Below are 17,848 nucleotides of genomic sequence, written 5' to 3' on the forward strand. Positions count from 1 at the left end.
ATCGAGGAAAAACCGAGAATGAGTCGAAAACTGTTCAACTTCTGCGGCCGATGCAAAACAGGCGGATTTATCGCGCGCGTGCTCGCACGGTGATTTATCCTCTCGGAAGTCAGGACACCTCCACCTCTCTGCTGGCCTACATACCCAAGAGTTATGCTCACACCGTGGTACGGTGTCATACGAGTCACCACCGAGAGACTTACGAGGAAATAAGCGCATCACCTTTGGCCGCGGCAAATATCGAGAGCCGGACACGAAACAACAAAAGTGTTCGTTAAGCGTCAACGAGCGGAAAATCATTCGGGATAAAACGAGCTCATCCTGAGTCACCGTTTTTCCATCGATCCTAAGAAGGATAAAACTTGCCAACTGATAAAGTCTGCGTGTTCATTCGTGGCGAATCTATTCGGTAATATTCGCGGGATCGATCGACCGGCAAACACGCGACCTCTTTTCTTCCTTGGCAAAGAAAGCCGACTTGGTTCGCTGATGGATGGTTATTACGCGAAAATAAGTGACGTTCGTATTGTCCTGCATAGAACCGCGAGAAATACCTCAATTTAATTCCTGAATTAAACAATTTCTTCATTTTCTAACGTCTTTATTCCCAGTTCTAGTCTCTATATCCAAACTTTACATGTTACAGAATTCCTTTTGTTTGATGTTACTAATATAAAGATTTAATGACACAGAGTTAGTTACACATCAATCAGTATAGGAATGTAGACATATAGAAATCTAGTAGATTTAAAATGATACGTTTCGACGAACACATTCATGCACCGTTTAGATTACGGACATAATCATGCAAGTAGAACTAGAAGTATTAAATGCAGTGGCAGCAAAAGGCGTTCAAGCTGTCATCAATTAAGGGGAGCATTGGAAGAAGGATGCACACAGTTCCGCTCAGTCGATCGTCTTCGCGATATCGCGCCGGTAATTGAGGGTGTTTCGTCGAAACGATTTCAACTCGTCCGGGATTAATTGTACGAGGCATGATTTCCTCATTAGCCGTGACGTGGGGGAATATACGCCTCCCCCGTCTCTCTTTCCCCCTTACTCTCTCTCTTTACTGTTGGAAATCCAAAATCAGTACACATCAGCGTGCAAACGTCAAGCCGTCAGTTACGGGTACGAACGGTGTAAGCCTGTATTAGTGTATACAAGTTGTTCAAATCAAACGCATACGTCAGAATTGACGTTTCCTCGCGCAACGAAATCTGTTTAGTTTAGCTAGTTGCTGTGGATTGTTAAAGTTCCCCGGAATTGTATTAATCCCGTGGAAATGGCGGAAGTTTGCCGGAATATCGCGCTAGCGCGCTGCGCCTGGGGCATATCTGGTATGGTTCGTTAATCACTAAGATGTGCACAGATATTTTTGACTCCATCTTTTCATAAACGATAAGATAAAATGATAAATAATATAATCGAAAAATAGTAGAATTCTACTGTTGAAAATATTAGGAGTATTAGGGGTAGTGTTCTTAATGTACGAGTCGTAAGTGATCGTGTGTAAGTTATCGTATGAATGTTTAAACAGTAACATACATAGAAAGCCATTAACATATTTCCATTTCGAATTCATTTGAATGGAGAGATCGATGTGTCACTGCACATATTCTTTGTGTAACCATATACACTTCTGTATTCCAGTATCTATAAATTTGTAAATCTGTATGGTATCCTTAGTTGTAGACATATATCAATTTGAGATTATCACGTGCCGGAATATGTACTTGTGGAACGGTATCGAATGCATCTGCAGGTTGTCCTCTTCGGCTCCTTTCGACGGTTCGGTTTTTTGCCCGATCGGGGGCAGTTTGTATCGGCGACTGAAAGGTTTCAGTGATTCACGAGCGAAGCGTCGGTATGCCGACGATGTAGCACTTCATTCGACTTCCCATCTCGTAGAGCCCATCTCGCTGGGCCATCTCCGCTATTCAATACCCATTAATTTTAATGGATGTTGGCGGTTAGTTTAACACGTTTCATATTCGCCGTGCACAATGGGCCCCGGTACCGGAACAATTTCGCGATGCTAAACGCTAAACACCTGAGATGCTCGTACGATTGAGAACCGGATGGACGGACGGACGAGCCTCGCCGGTGCAAATTATCTCGTGAAACGTATTGTGCCAGCGCAACTCCACGGCCGAGCATGAAAGTGCTTTTTACACGAACCTCTGGCAAGTTTTACATCCGGCGCGTATTAGGAATTTCAACTCGACTCGGTCGCCCGTTGGCTCGGTTAAAATTCAGCGAAGGGACGTTCCTGTATCGATCTTCCGACGACGAAGGTGAATTTTATTCAAACGCCGCGCGAAGATCGCATTCAAATAAGCCGGCCTGGCTTGATCGGGGCCACGATCGAAATTCACGAAACAGAGGTTACGCGATTACGGGTTCAAACGATTTTCGGCAAGAAAGATTCCGGTTATCTTGTTTAATTCGATCGTACGAAATTGCGGCAACTCTTCGAGGCTTCTTACGAATATCTCTTCCGAATTCGTATTATATCGAGGTCACTGCATTGTAAAATAAACGCGAAACGTGCATTAAATAAAGCACTTGAATATACTCCTAACCTGATATCTCGAAAATATCATTATGCAACATGTCCATGTTCTGTTAAAATTCTATTACGGTTTCTTTTTCGGTACGTTTCAAAAACGCACGAAGGGTTGAAAAGACTCTTTGCAAAGGTATAATATTTTTTAATAAATATAATGTATTATTATGGAACGAAAATAGCTGAAGGGGTTAAACGATTGCAACGCCTTTTCACGCTCGACTCTGCCTCTCTATTTTGTGTCCCGTTTATCCCCGCATCCCTTTCGCCCGGTCATGCGGCCGATATCCAATACCCATTAATTTTAATGATGAACGCGGTCAGTTTAACACGTCCTGGACTCATTGTAGCAGCCTTGTAGGCGATAAATCATACGCCCTTGTCACTGAAAAGTGCATGACTCAGATAAGTGAGGGCGTTATTTGTTACACCCCCAGCTACCTATCCAGTCGCTTCCCTTCTTTACGTCGCGATACATTCACCTGGACACATTCATACGATACGTATACACACACGCATCTTGTATACATTACGGGTTAGGAAACGCGATATCGTGTTGAAGCGCGATCAGAATACCAGTCAGTTATCGGACTTGTCAATGCGGAGAGATAACGTTTAAAAGAGGATTTTCGTCGTTTTCTTTCTACTTTGGTTCATTGGCATAAGAAAGGCAACAGGAAAGTTTTTGTACGCTAAACAAGTTTAGTGATATGTATCGTGTTCAAAGGATTAGGGACATCGGGGTGCAGTGATATATGGATCTAGGTATTTGGAAGCATGTGTCCAAATATAACACGTTATAGAACAAATACTGATTTAAATTTGTGCGGGCTAGCGATAAGCTATGGGATTAAAAACTTTAGTGCGTCGCATTTTGCAGTAGAAATATCCGTGTTTAGCGCGACACGCTGTACCATGAATTTGAAGCGTCAGCGTCGATTTGTTATTGCTAATAGAATATCAACGCTATACCGATTTTTTTGTTTTTTCTTCATTTCGTGATCTATCTGTTAAATTAAACTCGAAAAACTGACTGTCAGTGATAATCTATGATATCGCATCGTGTTTCGTTCCACGGTAGAAATATTCGTTTTAGCCCGACATGTGAATTCGATGGGTAGCGTCAAGTTACTATTATTAAAGTAATTTGTCTATTACTCTCCATACATACATTGTTATATTAAATTAAATTCGTAGCCCCAATAACCTACGGGATTGAAAACGTTACCGTTGCATCAACAATACTATCGTCACATTTTTTGACAGAAAGAGAATAAATATTCGAATACGATAAAAACTGCATTGACCCCATAACTCGCTTTCCCGTAAACGAAATAACATCCGCGCAAATGATTCCTTACGTTAATAATGACGAATAAACGCTTGGAAAAAGCTCCATGAATTTTCCAGAACTATTCAAGAGGAGGAATTTCATTTGAATTATAAAAGACATTCCGAGACTGAGCAAAGAGTGTGCGAATGCGGTAGTTCCTCCGAAGAGATCACTAATTCCAGAAAAAAAGAGAATCCCACCTCGGCGTAACAACCGCTTTCATGTTTCACTTAGTGTCATACTTGACCCACTACCACCAGCCATAATTACTTTTCCCTTCCAACGAATTTTCCTCCAATATTCGCGGAAATTCAAGCACGACCAGACTATCCGCTACTAACGAAACGTGCAAGAAGCCAGTTCAATAATATAAAGCAGCTCGCGAGTGCCGGATAACAAACGCGAAACGTAAATCGATAAAACAGAAATTTGTTTAACGTTATTCCGATATTTAATACGATATAACGGTACTTTGATAATCCGCGTCTTTTTAATATGTTCTGCATTTGACTTCATATTTTGTAGCTTGAATTTCTCGCTTATTAAGCTGCATTGTACACACGAGAGAGCAATGAACATATCGCTCGGAATGAAAATTCTTTACCTCCGATCCGACGCGTTTTAATTTTAAAGTCGCTGGAAAATTAATTATTGAGAAGAAATGAACAGCAGCGTTATTTACGCGTTTTGCTATGCCAATTCTGCAAAGAACATCGACGCTCGAATAAACACGTGGAACTTTATGAAGCATAAAAAGCACTTCCATTGTACTAACATCGTACAAGCGATGATCTGTAATCTCGCCATGCATTCATATGCGATAAATCGCTTCAAATTGAATTTACTCGATTGAAATCGGCGAGTGAATGCAAATTAACTATCAACCAACCAATTCAAGTATAACAAAATTTCATAACGTACGGACTACCGGATCACTTTTTACCGTAAATTCAATAAAAATATTGTCATTGTGCATTACACAAATTTATTCACTTTAATTGCGTTAGTATGCAGGGTGTATCACTTAGGTCCAACTTGTATTCCTGTCAAAATAATTCTGAAACCATACGATCCGCTGGAATTTTTTCCTGTCTTTAGCAACGATAAAAAGAATTTGCACGTTCTACTCGATCGAAATACCCTGTACAACGCGTATAAAAAAATTTTCGTAAAAGAAGTTCAATTGGTAATCTAATGGTAAAAGGTATTGTAGCTGAAGTGCCTTATTCAAAAGACATTAGACGTCTATATAGAAATCCAGAATTTGAACGTAGTCGAGCGGCTGATGACCCAGGGTGTAACAATGAAATTTAATAGACAGATCGTAGATCGTGCAGAAATGGAAGGTAACGAACAAGCGGAAAGTTGTACGGCAAGGCGGGTAGAGGTAAATCGATCTGTCGGCGCACGTAACACACGGTTAAGTAGCGCGTTAAAACTCCGCGAACGTTCCGGGTATGCTTTCAGCATATTTGCATAGGACTGTAGTTAGTGGCGCGTGTACGCATACAGGTGGACGAGCAGCATTCACGGTTACGGAGATACCTCCCGGGATGTTTGTGTGGCTACGAGAAGTGACAACAGACCGTGGTTTAGTTAAGAAGTTGACCGTTTTACGGGAAAATCAGAGCGCAAACGACGCAGATGATCGATCATGCGAACGATCGTCGATCGAGTCTCCGTTTCGATGCCAGTCATCTGAAAATTTACGATTCCTACGTTTGCCAGCTGTTGCGTGATCGCCGGAGAACGCTTAGAAATTCTTCTTTTCAGTGGAATTGAAAACTCGCGTGGCTACGTTTCCGTGTCTTTTCAATGAAATCGATGGGAATCGATTATCGCGAACGGAGAAGAACTGATATTTTAGACCGAAAGAAAAGGGTGAAGGTTGGGAGAGATATTGGAAATCCGAAATTATTAATTGCTACGACCGAATGATTGTAACGCGTAACTGTCGAGAGATCGTACGCGTGTGACAATATTTTGTATTTCTACACTTTGTGCATTCATTATACGGAGTGACATAAATTCAAATTGGAACAGCGTAGCAAAATGTAACCCGCGGAATTCTGCAAACAGTGAGTAATGGTTTGATAAACACGCCAGTAATACAGAAACATTACTTCCATTTAATACGCTAAAAGTCAAGCGAAAAATTTCATTACGCATTATATGATAATAACCCCTGTACTTTATGTCCCTTTGATAGTTCCATATGAAATCAATGCGTACCTTTAGATTTCTCGTTGCATTATATCGAAGTTGAGGTTACTCTAATTAATATAAATTTATCTCGTTATTCGCGGCCGTTCATAACTCTGAAGATTATAATTGTCGATTTCGTGAAATAACGAACACTTTTAATTATGATATTAATGGCCAGTATAATTAGTTTTAAATGTCACGAGAATAGTACCTTTTCATCGTTTGAAACTTCCCCGGGATGCCCGTGATTCCCTGGTAGTTTAAAATAGTGCTGTTTGCACTTTCCTCTCAATTATGGAAATACGAAGCAGAACCGCCGTGGAAACTTCAAGTATCTCGAGCACAGTTAATTTCTATTATATTTGTACATTTAATCTTCTCTCGGTGGAATAATCGCGCGAACGGGTCAGAGGTACTGAAAACTTTTGATAAAAACTGTAAATAACGACGACGCGACACTTAAGTTTCGCAGGAGAGTTCACTGGCCCTCCAGTTAGCGACGTTTCTTGAAAAACAACCGACAAAAGCGAGTAGAAAGTGCATCCATCCACGGGGATGTTACGTCAACCTTGCAGCTCGTTCGTCTTCGTCGAATATATTATGTTGCTAACATGAAATTTTTCTAGGGCCTTCAGATACTTTCCGGTTTCCCATTTTATTTGCTTCGATAAAATGTGTACGCTCTTTATTACCGTATAACGAACACGCATTCAGCTGACATTATGTTAACGCGCTAACAAAAACACATCTAACATATCCTATTTCTTAATGTACGTTTTTCCGAGACATTTATTGTTCGATCCTTCGAGCGCAAGCTCCAGCGATTAATAAGTACGTAGATTTAAGTGCATCGTGAATTTCAAACAGCGGACTTTAAAGTTAAAAGTTTTCGATTCGTTAACGTTTAATTTCGAGAAACCTATAAAATGTTTCTTTCGGATTTGCAGGAAGAAATGTTTTACGCGCAATATTGGCCACGATAAACGACGAACGAGGCAATAAACTGATTTACGGTTTTATTTTTCCCGCGCTCGGCAATACATGAATCTCTATAAACGTTAATTTCGATGCTAAGAAAAGTATATGTGTTTTCGCGTCGCAATTTAGCGGCGATTGCTGGTCAATATATTAATGGCGATTAAAAGTGGCCGGTTAACTTATAATCGCGTAACGTCGAATTACACGGCAACGAAAATTGACCGCGAATACTGTAATAAAAGCGATTATTCAAATAACTCGTGGTTACCGTTGATGTCACGTGAACGGATCATTTATGACCGGATCATGGGGCCGCGGTTGGATAAAAGTTCACGTGCAGGATGTAATGAGCGGCTTCGCGGTGGTTCGCCGCTTTAAAAGCGTGCAACTTAATTTAATCGGCTACGCGGCCCAAACGCGTACACAGGTCACCGATTTAATCGGCAATTACGTTTAAACAAATACCGCGGTGAACGTGCCTGTGTACCATAAACTTTATCAAACGTACCAATCTTTTGTTTGTACATTCAGAGAAAACTATTGTCATATGTGACACAACTTGTTCCAGCTACACCATCCACCCCCTTATGTTATTGCAAAAAAAATGTCTAAATTCGAAACTAGATTTAACGATATAAAAGTACCGCAAAGTAGAATACGTAGCCCGATAAAAATAAGTACATAAAATTTTCATTGGTATTGACAATATCGTTACATTTCGAGTTCCGACTATTTTGCTGCTTTATTTACTAAATGCAGCTGTTTCCACTGTGGTAAGGTGTTAAAGAATTTATTACGTCCCCAATAATTCAGAATCACTCGATGTTTTCATATTGTAGACATTTTTACATTCGTATCTTGTTCGTTTTAAATAGAACGCTCGAAATACGCGGATGTTCTGGTTATAAAACCACCGTGAACGCTTTAATTAACACGAAATATATTTAATTAACAGAACGAGTGCCGTTTCACGAGCTAAGTATTTCGGATTTTCATTACTTATTATTCTCCGAGACGTTCAATAACCTTCAATGAAATAATGTACCGTGAAGATGTATACGCATCCACGATCTATAGGCAAAACAATAAATAACAGTCCGAAGGGTAAGCATCGATACTCGAGAAGTATCATGATGATAAAAAATTCCTACTCTCAATATGCTATACCGTATAATTAAACTTAAGAAGATTAAACGGCTACACCTCACGTTTCATGGATTATCCTGCGTAATAAACATTGCAAATACAAAGCAGACACCTGACACGATTCTCCGGATACCGATAAGTAATTGAACGAGCACGTAGCAAAGAATCGTCAACGAACGAAGCAAAATGAACAGCCAATATAATACCCCGATCGATGAAAGATCTCGAAAATTCGACAGTGACGAGAGAAAATTCGTTCGAACGACTTTCATCTCGAGCGGATTTTCCATCTCTGACAAGACGTAACTCGCGGGACGTTCCAGTCAATAATAATTCCGTTCCCCGAAATTTGCCCCGATTAACGCGGCAGCACGGAGCCGTTCTCTCTAATTAAATCCCACGTACAAGCTTGGATAACACGGTTTCGAATCGATCGGTTCTCGACTCGAAGAGATCCACGAACAAACACGAGATATCTCTGACAGAGCATCGTAACCGAAGGACTCGCGTCTCTTACCTCAATTCGATGCCGTGGTTCCGCCTGTCATTGATGCTGACGATCACGTCGCGAGGTTGTATGGTCTTGTCGTCGTAGCACTTTGTGGAAGTCACTTTGCCGCACTAACGTTCCACCGAGCTCGACCAATGCCACGCTCGTAAGCTCCTCGAACACGGTCTCGCTCGTATCTGGCACCGGATAACATTCAGGGAACGAACACGGAGTTAAAGTCCACGCGGTCGTATCCTGGCCGGTACTCGCGCGCGTTTACGACGCGGCGTAGCAAAGTCAGACGACGAAATTAACAATCCTCGTCGCACTTCACAAACAACATCCCCTTTGCAGGGTTACACACGAAGAAAAAAACGCGAGCACGTATCACTGACCCGTTACGGAACGAAGGATGGTCTTCTCTCAGCTGATCTCGTCGAGGAGAGAGACCGAGCAAGAGAGAGAGAGAATGAGCGCGCGAGGGAGGGAAAGAGAAGAAACGCGAAAACGAATTTGTCCGAGCGACGACGTAAACACTCGGCACGATGGCTCTCGACTGATTCGGCAGGGATGACCGAGCGGCACAGTTCGGTTCGCGCAAGCAAGCTTGGGTACCGCTTCGGTAACGGCGCGCAAGCTGTGCGCCGGAATCGGTAACGCCGTCTCCGTTTCCGCTCGGCGTCAACCTCGTCCCGCGTTTCTCTAGTTGGCGGGTCGCGAACACGTTTCGATGCGGCGTCGTCGCTGAGACTGTTCCATCCGTGATCTCGCGGTAGGTCACGGTAGATCTACCCTTGTCCCTTCCCGTCCTCGGACTGACTACTCGTCCGAACTGTGTACACCTGGCGCCGCGACAGAGCGGCCACGGTGGATCGCGAAAAGTAACTGGCGAGCCGACCGACCCCGATTGCCTCGAGTCTGCGCCCTAGCGACATTTCTCGTCTACAGGATATAAAATATAGACGCCAGCCACCGTGTACGTATACCTACGCGGCTCTCGCGTTCTGCTCCATTCTGCTCTATTCTTGCCCTTAGAGGGACCCTTCTCTGTCTCTTTCTCGCTTTGGCATCGCGACGCGACGAGACGCGTGCCTTCCGCACGCGAGTCTTCCAATGGAAGAAACCTTGCGACTACTTCCTTTCGCTACTATTGCTCGCTTCTTTCAGCTAGATTTCGTTGTTTCTCCTCTACGTGCGCTCTTTGTTTGCTTCCTTTACTGCACGGCTGTTTGCTTTTCTTGCTTCTTTCCGCGTCTACGTGTTTCTTGCTTTGCTTTGCTTTGCTTTCCTTCTTTTTTTCCCGTGGCTTTGCTCGGAATTTTCAGCGTGTACCTTGCTACGATCGTTTCGGTCTTAGTGGGAGGTCATGAGTTCACAGAAAGTTAAGGTTACTCGAATCGTCGCTAGCGTTTGAAGCGTGAATCGACTTTCGGTGTAACGGTTGGAGCTATGCTTTTGGGGAAGTAGAACTCTCTGTTTTTACAAATTTTGTTACAGCGTCGAGGCAGAACCGCCGCTAAAGTTTGCGAGACCCGAGACAAAAGATGACGTACGTATTTGGTAGATGGAATTTTCTTTGAACTTCGGGCCCAAAGCGTATTGATTCTCTCAAGAGGACCGCGATTTAACTGCATTGATCCTGAAACAAGATATTTCACGTAGATGCTTGCATTTCCGTAAGCCAACCAAAGTTATCGAAGACATTGGGGTTAACTTCGCGTTAGGCCCGAGTTTAATCTGATTTAGAAGCTGGTTAGGTCAGGGTTAGATCCGGACTAGTTCCGAATCCGTGGTCGAGTTGGATCTGAGATCAAATATCTTTCTCGTATATGTACATTTGTCGATGGAATTCTCATCGAATCGGAGCTGTCATTTCCACCGGAATTAAATTCTCAATTATATTCGACTCGAATAAATTTCTTTATTAATATCGTCGTTCCATTAACGATTATGCGTGGAAAACACGTTTCGCGATGGCACTGCACTTCATATATTTCATTTAAACTTTGTGACTCACAGGAAATCCGGATTACCTACAGATTAATGAGTCTTCGCATTTTATCAGAGCTTTTTATCGAACTTTGTCATTTTTTTCAAACACCGCTCTTTTTACCCTTGTCCGATCGAGAGTTTGCTACTATGAATTTTTCGTAAATAGTCGCTCTAGTTACGTGGCTGGAGAGATAAAATGTTTAATCGTTTATCTACCAACTAATTCATCGAATTCTTTGATAAATAATCACGAGCAATTTCGGCAAAAGTTGATACTGCATAAATAAAATGTCGAAAACACCGTTTCGATGCTGTTGAAATTACAACATCGAAAATTTACAAAGTTTTCGCGAACCATTTGTTTCAAATAGCGCCAGCTGTACAGTGTACCTCATTTTCACAACGTAAAGAGCAGAATAGCAACTGTCGAATCTCGTTCTGGTTTAGATTATTCGACATATTATACCAGCTAACGTGGCGCATTAGCGTTACAGTTTGTTTGCGGACAAAGTGAATGGTATAGCCGTTTCTGTCGAGCCATTACATTTCGTTAATGCATGGAACCCCATGTGGTATTCATAGGTCAATGAAATACACAGATATAACTGTGCGCAACCGTGTGCTTCTCTCTTTCTATCCCTTGAAACTCGTAATCTGTAATTCGACGTTGCATTTCGCCCCAGTATCGGCTCTTTAAACATTGATTGCACGGTCACTTACCCCGACACAGCGTGCGATTCATCGGATTAAGTGAGATGGAAAAATACCGTGAAAATCGCGAACGATCACGGCACGAACATTCGTGTAAACCTATATAATCTTGATTCGGGATTAACTCCTTGCCTCATAGTCGCACTCGTGACATAACTTATGTACACATTAAATGTAACTAACTCACGTTTGCAGCGAACCGAAATTATGAGCATTAAATATAAAATTTCCATAATATTTCAGTCCCCTTTGTTTACTGTATTATGGCGGCGGTGAATAGGTAATTCCAGTGTACCAATTACTGAGAATTTCGTGAAGCAAGCGGCTTACCCTCGAACATCGATTGATGGAATTAATCGTGACCCAGATTAAATGTAGACATTTCGTGTGTTAATACTTCATTGGCTCGTCATACGCAAACAATCGAGTACAAAATGGTAGTTATATTCCCCCTTTGTCAAAGTACAGACTAATACGAGAAGGTTTAACGTTAAATCTTTGATAACAACATAGATGGATAATGAATTAATTAATTAAGTAATAAGAGATGAAAGGCGTCATATAGTTTATAATACCAACAATAGATTACTCTTCAATTATGTTAATGAGCGTACCATTGACGCTTTACGGCTGCGTTATCTTTGAAAATCACATGGCTATAAATTGGAAGCGGACAAATATCGCTCGCCTTCATATCTCATATATTTATTCCGATCGCTAGAAAACAGAAAAGAAGAGGAATCGGGAAGAGAAGTGTACTAGTTTCTACTCCAAAGTTGACAATTTTAGATCTTAAAGTTCGCCGGTAAATCTTAACTCCGAGGGGCTGAAAGTGGAATCAAAGTTTTAAGTTTTGCCTACAAGTTTTATCTTCTTAGAGCCGCTTACACGAAAAAAGGACACGCACAAACATGAGGACAAATCTTTGCTTTTTGGTCTGACAACTTGCTATTTGTTACCCTTCGAATATCTGTAACCAGAGATTGCGTTGATATAACTTCGTTAATATCATTACTAACATAACGAAGATCAAAAATTCTCAAATCTAAAAATGCGGTACTTGGAGTTAGCAGCATAGAAATTAATCGAGGTCGAGAAGAATAAAAGATCCAAAACATAGCCCATACTTAGCGAATCCTTTTTAAAATTTCCTTTTTTTTTTCTTTACTATTTAACTCAATTAAATTTTCACACAGTCTAGACTTTCCGAATGTATTAAACTTCTGTCGATTTAAATGTTATCCATTTTCTTATCGACTATTCCATCGCATTAACTTTGCATGGAATCAATGAATCTAAGCCTGGATTTTAGACAAATCGAAATTACTTGAAATGATTTTGAATAATTTATCTTCCATCACGCAGCATCCGCTATTTAGCTCCTCCATTGTGTGCAAAACTTCAAGGAAAGCTAAAGTACATCTTTATAAAAAAATCAGCAATTACCCCACGCATTTGAAAACACTTGTAAATGCAATAAGGTTGCAATTGTTTCTTGACTTAATTACTTTAAACTTTATAACGCGTTATTTCTAATTATAATAAAATACGAGGCATGCAACGTTAAAATTTACGTGAACAGATTGCAATCGAATAGCATACTGGAATTAAAAAAAAATAGCGCCTATTTGAAAATCACGGAGTGTTCGATAATTAGCGTGAAACTGGATGAACAAAAGGCATCGCGCACCGTGAAACAGTAGGAAATTAATCGGCCATTAACGTAGCTGCACGCGTATCTGATAGCACGTGCATGACGTAACGTTGAAACGTTAATTCCTGTAGGATGTACGCGTCGAGAGGTGTACACCTTTGCCGTTTCACCGAAGCGTGCACGAGCGTAGAATGGCGGCCAGCTAAACGGGAACCCTGGCATCATTCTAATGCATCAAGCCACGTGCTCGTGTATCGAGCAGACTTCGTGCGTAACGAGACAGCCACGTTCATCGTGATAGCCTGGCTTTGGCTTCCAAGGAATTGCTCGATAAAGTCACGTTTCCAGGAAACCGTAGTAATTTCGTGAAAAGAAAAGGTACACGACCTTGTTAATTGCAACGAATCACTAATCTGTCTCCGTCAAAAGCCTGATACGGAGACCGGAACTTCAAATATAAATTTTACCTGCTTATGTAATAATTACTTTAACTTGAGCGACGTATAATTCTCCTTAATTTAAAAAATAATATGATTAATTTGAAGTTGTACTCCTTATTATTCTGATCCTTTTTTAACTTTTTGCGCGAGTATTGATTTCACCGGATACTTCCTGTTGGAAGTCGTTTTTAATTTTTAAAAGTTTTGCCTTTTTTCTATTTGCAGAGTACAATGGCGGCTGTAATCGCTTAATTGGCAATGAATTAGTGATTCGTTGCAATTAATCCTCTTGAGAACAGAGCTTCGAGGCATCGAACATTCTGTGTGGTCGGACTTCGACAAGTAGTATCGTGTGTTGTGGTCAGACCATCTTTGCGCTTCGAGTAGAAGCCACCGATCAATGGCCCGACGCATCAAAAGGTACGACGTAATCTTTTAGTCGTAATATTTAAAATTAATTTCGAAACGCCTTTGTGCCCTCCGGCTATGCACATTATGCATTTACAAACGTATATACGGGTTGATATTATTAAAAGTAATAATAAGGTCGTGTTCCCTTCCTTTCTACAAAATTGACAATTTTCCCATGAATGTGATTTTATCGCGTAATTACTTGACAATGTTCCGGAAGAAAACTCTAAAAGTTAAATGCGGTGGAAATATCCAAGAATTTCAGACTTCATTCAAGTTTGTAATTGCAATGAATAAATAAACGACTGCAGGGACAAGATTTTTCTTCATGAAGGTAGTTTAAGTATTGAAAGACTGTAGGTTAATGGTCAAACATTCTTAAACGCTTTACCCTTCTATCTGCTTAAAATGCATCATAAATAAATGTTTCCACTGAAGAACTTTTACTTTACTAAAAATTTATTAGCGAAAAATTGATTCGAATATCATTCGAGAATTAGTTATTTTAGAAACGTAAATGATCATCTTACGCTACTTCTTTCACGAAGTTTTTATTTTTCAGACCCCGAGGCCATTTAAGAGAAACCAAAGCATCTTTGCTTCTCTGCACCGAGCTGAATCCGCTTCTATTTAATCGAGCGCTGAACGAGAATGCAGGGGAGTCGCGGTCTAAGTCACCTAGATTAACTCCGATTTCACCAAATACGATTTCGACGAAGGTGGTCGGCACGAATTTCTAGGCAGGCTGAGCTTCGATCCCCAAGGAGTCGGCTAGACAACACAAATCGCCTGGAACAGCCTCCGATACCGGTTGGCCCCACTGAATTCGAACCAACCCCGTCTTGACGTTGACGCATCAGATCCAACTTGGGTCCATCACCTCCAACCTGTCTGCCACTCGATTGACTGGAATTAGATTTAGATTCGTTAACGTTTCATCGATCTGTCAATCTATGTCAAAGTTATCTAAATCGAGGAAACAATAATTCAGAGGATGCATTAAATTATTAAACATCAATTAGCATTCGAAGATCCAACGGAAGTCAAATTTGTCTTCTAATTATTTAATTACGTTGGGTTAGATATCTAGAAACTTGAGAATTTGAAAGTTTATAGATTTTGGGAAAATTAATTTGTCTACAGATCCTAATTTAAAACCGCTACGCTTAATTTAAGAGTACCACCTCAGAGGCATTTTCTCAGTAAAGTGAAATCACATCCTTCCAGTGTTTCATTTCCGTGGAACGTTTATCTTGATCGAACTAACATTTTCTTAGGGAACGTGACAAATCATTGATACATGGAAATTGGACGTGAATGAGGCGCATGAAAAGGACGACACGTTAAAAATGGAAGACGAGACAACCAAGTTTTCTTGTGTATCATGTAAGAAATATGATTCTGATTGTGTCTGACGCGATAGCACCCTTAGACAGCTTGCACATGGCATGGAGTCAGGCTAGTCACTTGTTATGCATGATATATTGCGGCGTGCTTTCTACGTGTCTTCGTTATACCGCAGTTCATATCTCATCATCCTGTGATAGCAGGCTCTATTACGCGAATTTTCAAAATAACGTGCCAATTATGGAGCTCGTATACCCGTTGCGTTACCTCGTATCAAATTGAGCGATGTTAATCAACTACAAGATGCCCGAGGAATATTTTATTCGTCCTACTTTCAATTCGAAAACATCTTTATACCTTACGCAGAATGTTTCGAACAATTCTACGTAAAATATGTTGACGTGCACTGTTCCACTTTTTTACCGTCCCGCTTTTCCTTGGACTCCTTTCTATTTCTAACTTGATTCGAAAATACAGCCGAGTTGTTAGCACTGGCATTCTGCGCTTATAATGCACTTTCCGTAATTGTAACGTTTGACACTACTACATCTTCCGATTAATACAGTTTGTAGTTCGTTATGTCTATTTTTAGAAGAATATACAGCAGTTAAAGACCTGAACTGAAGTAGTTTCCGTATCTAAATCACCATCTGAAACGTTAACCTACATATTACACCTGTATTCGAGAGGATTTTTACGGTGGTAGTAAAATGTCGTGATAGCGTGGCATTTCGTATCACCGCTTATTGGTACTTGTACGGCCTGAGAATTTCTGTGTTAACACTTCGTAAAGACGCTTCTATAAACTTGTCTTTGCCACGAAAGAGATAAGCTTGTTATCGGTAACGTTATAAAAATCGATGAATTGATGAAACTTTAGAGTGAACGTTATGGCTTCTACCACATAATATAAATTTAGAATTGATGCACAGTCTATTGTACATGACATAAAATACATGTATTGTATACAATAAAAGTTGGTTCAAGTAAGATCCACTTTAATCTGTAGCACGAAGGAGGGTGTCCGTAAACTATTTTTGCTTATGATCTCGATTATACAAAATTAAACATCGAAATGGAATGCTCGTTAGATCCTGGACGATACCGTCGGTTGCTTTCTCAGCCAAGGTTTCTCTCTCCATTTCTCCGCGGAGTTTGAAGTTTATGTTTACCCTAACTTCGGCAAAGAATGTATCAAGTGTGTACTATCCGTCTCGAGAGTTTTACAGTTGCCATGAAGCAACGCAACCGACTCGAAATATTCTGATTAAACGTCGGAGAACGCGCTACTCCGGTTGCAAACAATAAACATCTTCAACTTGATGAAAATTGTATTGTACGATACGTTTCTTCCGCGATGCGTCAAAGTAAATTAACGCGATTGAAAGAAGCAAAAGATTAAGTTAGAAGAAATTAATATCGATTATGAAACAGCGCTAAACATCCTAAGACTTTTGCGATTCGTGACACATACAATTTTACACGTAATGCATATTTTAAAACAAAAGGAAATTGAATACAAAATACCGTAGAATACTTTAAAATTCATTACATTTTAATATTTAATGCGAGACAATGCCAGCTCGTGATCCATAAATATGACGCACGCTTCCAACATCTTTCCTCTAATTGATTGAAAAGTTAAAAGACTCGAACCACTTTTATCCAACGAGCGACTCGTAAGTCTTTCATATTCACTCGTTCCATATTCAATAATAACGTCACGCCGCAACGTTGCTACGCTACTTTGAATACGTATATAACAAAAGTTTGAAACTTTATAAGATGTCAAGAACTTTCTAAGATAATGCAACAAGACGCGAACGCGTCCTGACGGTCGAGACCTCACCACTCTCCCCTCGACAACTTTCCCAATTTGCTATCTATGACTGCGACCACAGATTCTAACTCGATACACGTCGCTCCTTTTAATATTCATTAAAATCGTACCAGTTTCCTCTTGAATGTTACTCCATGACACGTCTCGCGATCAAATTAACCCTTCGTTACATTGTGTTGCAAATATACCCCAGAATTGTTCTATATCAAACATTCATGCATTGCAAATTTCATAATTCCGTTCCTGAGAGCCAGATTAACCCACATCCACGTTTTCTATTTTTTTGTTTAATCGATTTTTATACGCGGAATAAACTCGTTGCTTCTTTTCTTGAAAAGCACCGAAAAAGGATTAAGGTCTTCGGTAAGAAATTAATACCAAAAAATAATTACAATGTTTCTGCTTTTTAAAAATATTGCGAAAATACAGTATCATATTTTTTCAAATAAATTCGTTTATCGTGGTTATTACGTTGCTTCGTATTCTTACCTCGAAGAGTTAAAAACCTATTTTCGAAATTAAAATAGTAACGCAATAAAGGATTAACGGGCTTAGGTCGCACAGCGTCCGTGACGTAAGCAGTGCACGTTGTGACGAAATAATTTCACGATTAAAGGTTTACCTTGTTCTTTTCCCTTCTTTTTCTAACGATACGCAATCACCGCGGCAAATATAAGCCTGGATCTTTTAGGAAGATTTATGAAACGTTTACCCGGGCAGGAGGAGGGTGAA

The 17,848-nt window shown here is 40.5% G+C and overlaps 1 protein-coding gene across 4 annotated transcripts in view; it reads right to left on the bottom strand.

The window, feature by feature from the left end:
- The window catches only part of Ten-a (Teneurin-a transmembrane protein), a 495,126-nt gene extending 485,570 nt beyond the window's left edge, over positions 1-9,556 (bottom strand). For 2 of the 4 annotated variants that reach the window (XM_076532164.1, XM_076532165.1), the window contains exon 1: positions 8,749-9,556. The gene's annotated coding sequence lies outside the window, so the exon portion shown is untranslated. The remainder of the gene's footprint in view (positions 1-8,748) is intronic. The other 2 variants (XM_076532166.1, XM_076532163.1) reach the window with 1 other exon arrangement.
- Positions 9,557-17,848: the final 8,292 nt, after the last annotated feature.

Source organism: Megachile rotundata, chromosome 5 (genome assembly GCF_050947335.1).
Source record: "Megachile rotundata isolate GNS110a chromosome 5, iyMegRotu1, whole genome shotgun sequence".
Taxonomy (NCBI): Eukaryota; Metazoa; Arthropoda; class Insecta; order Hymenoptera; family Megachilidae; genus Megachile; species Megachile rotundata.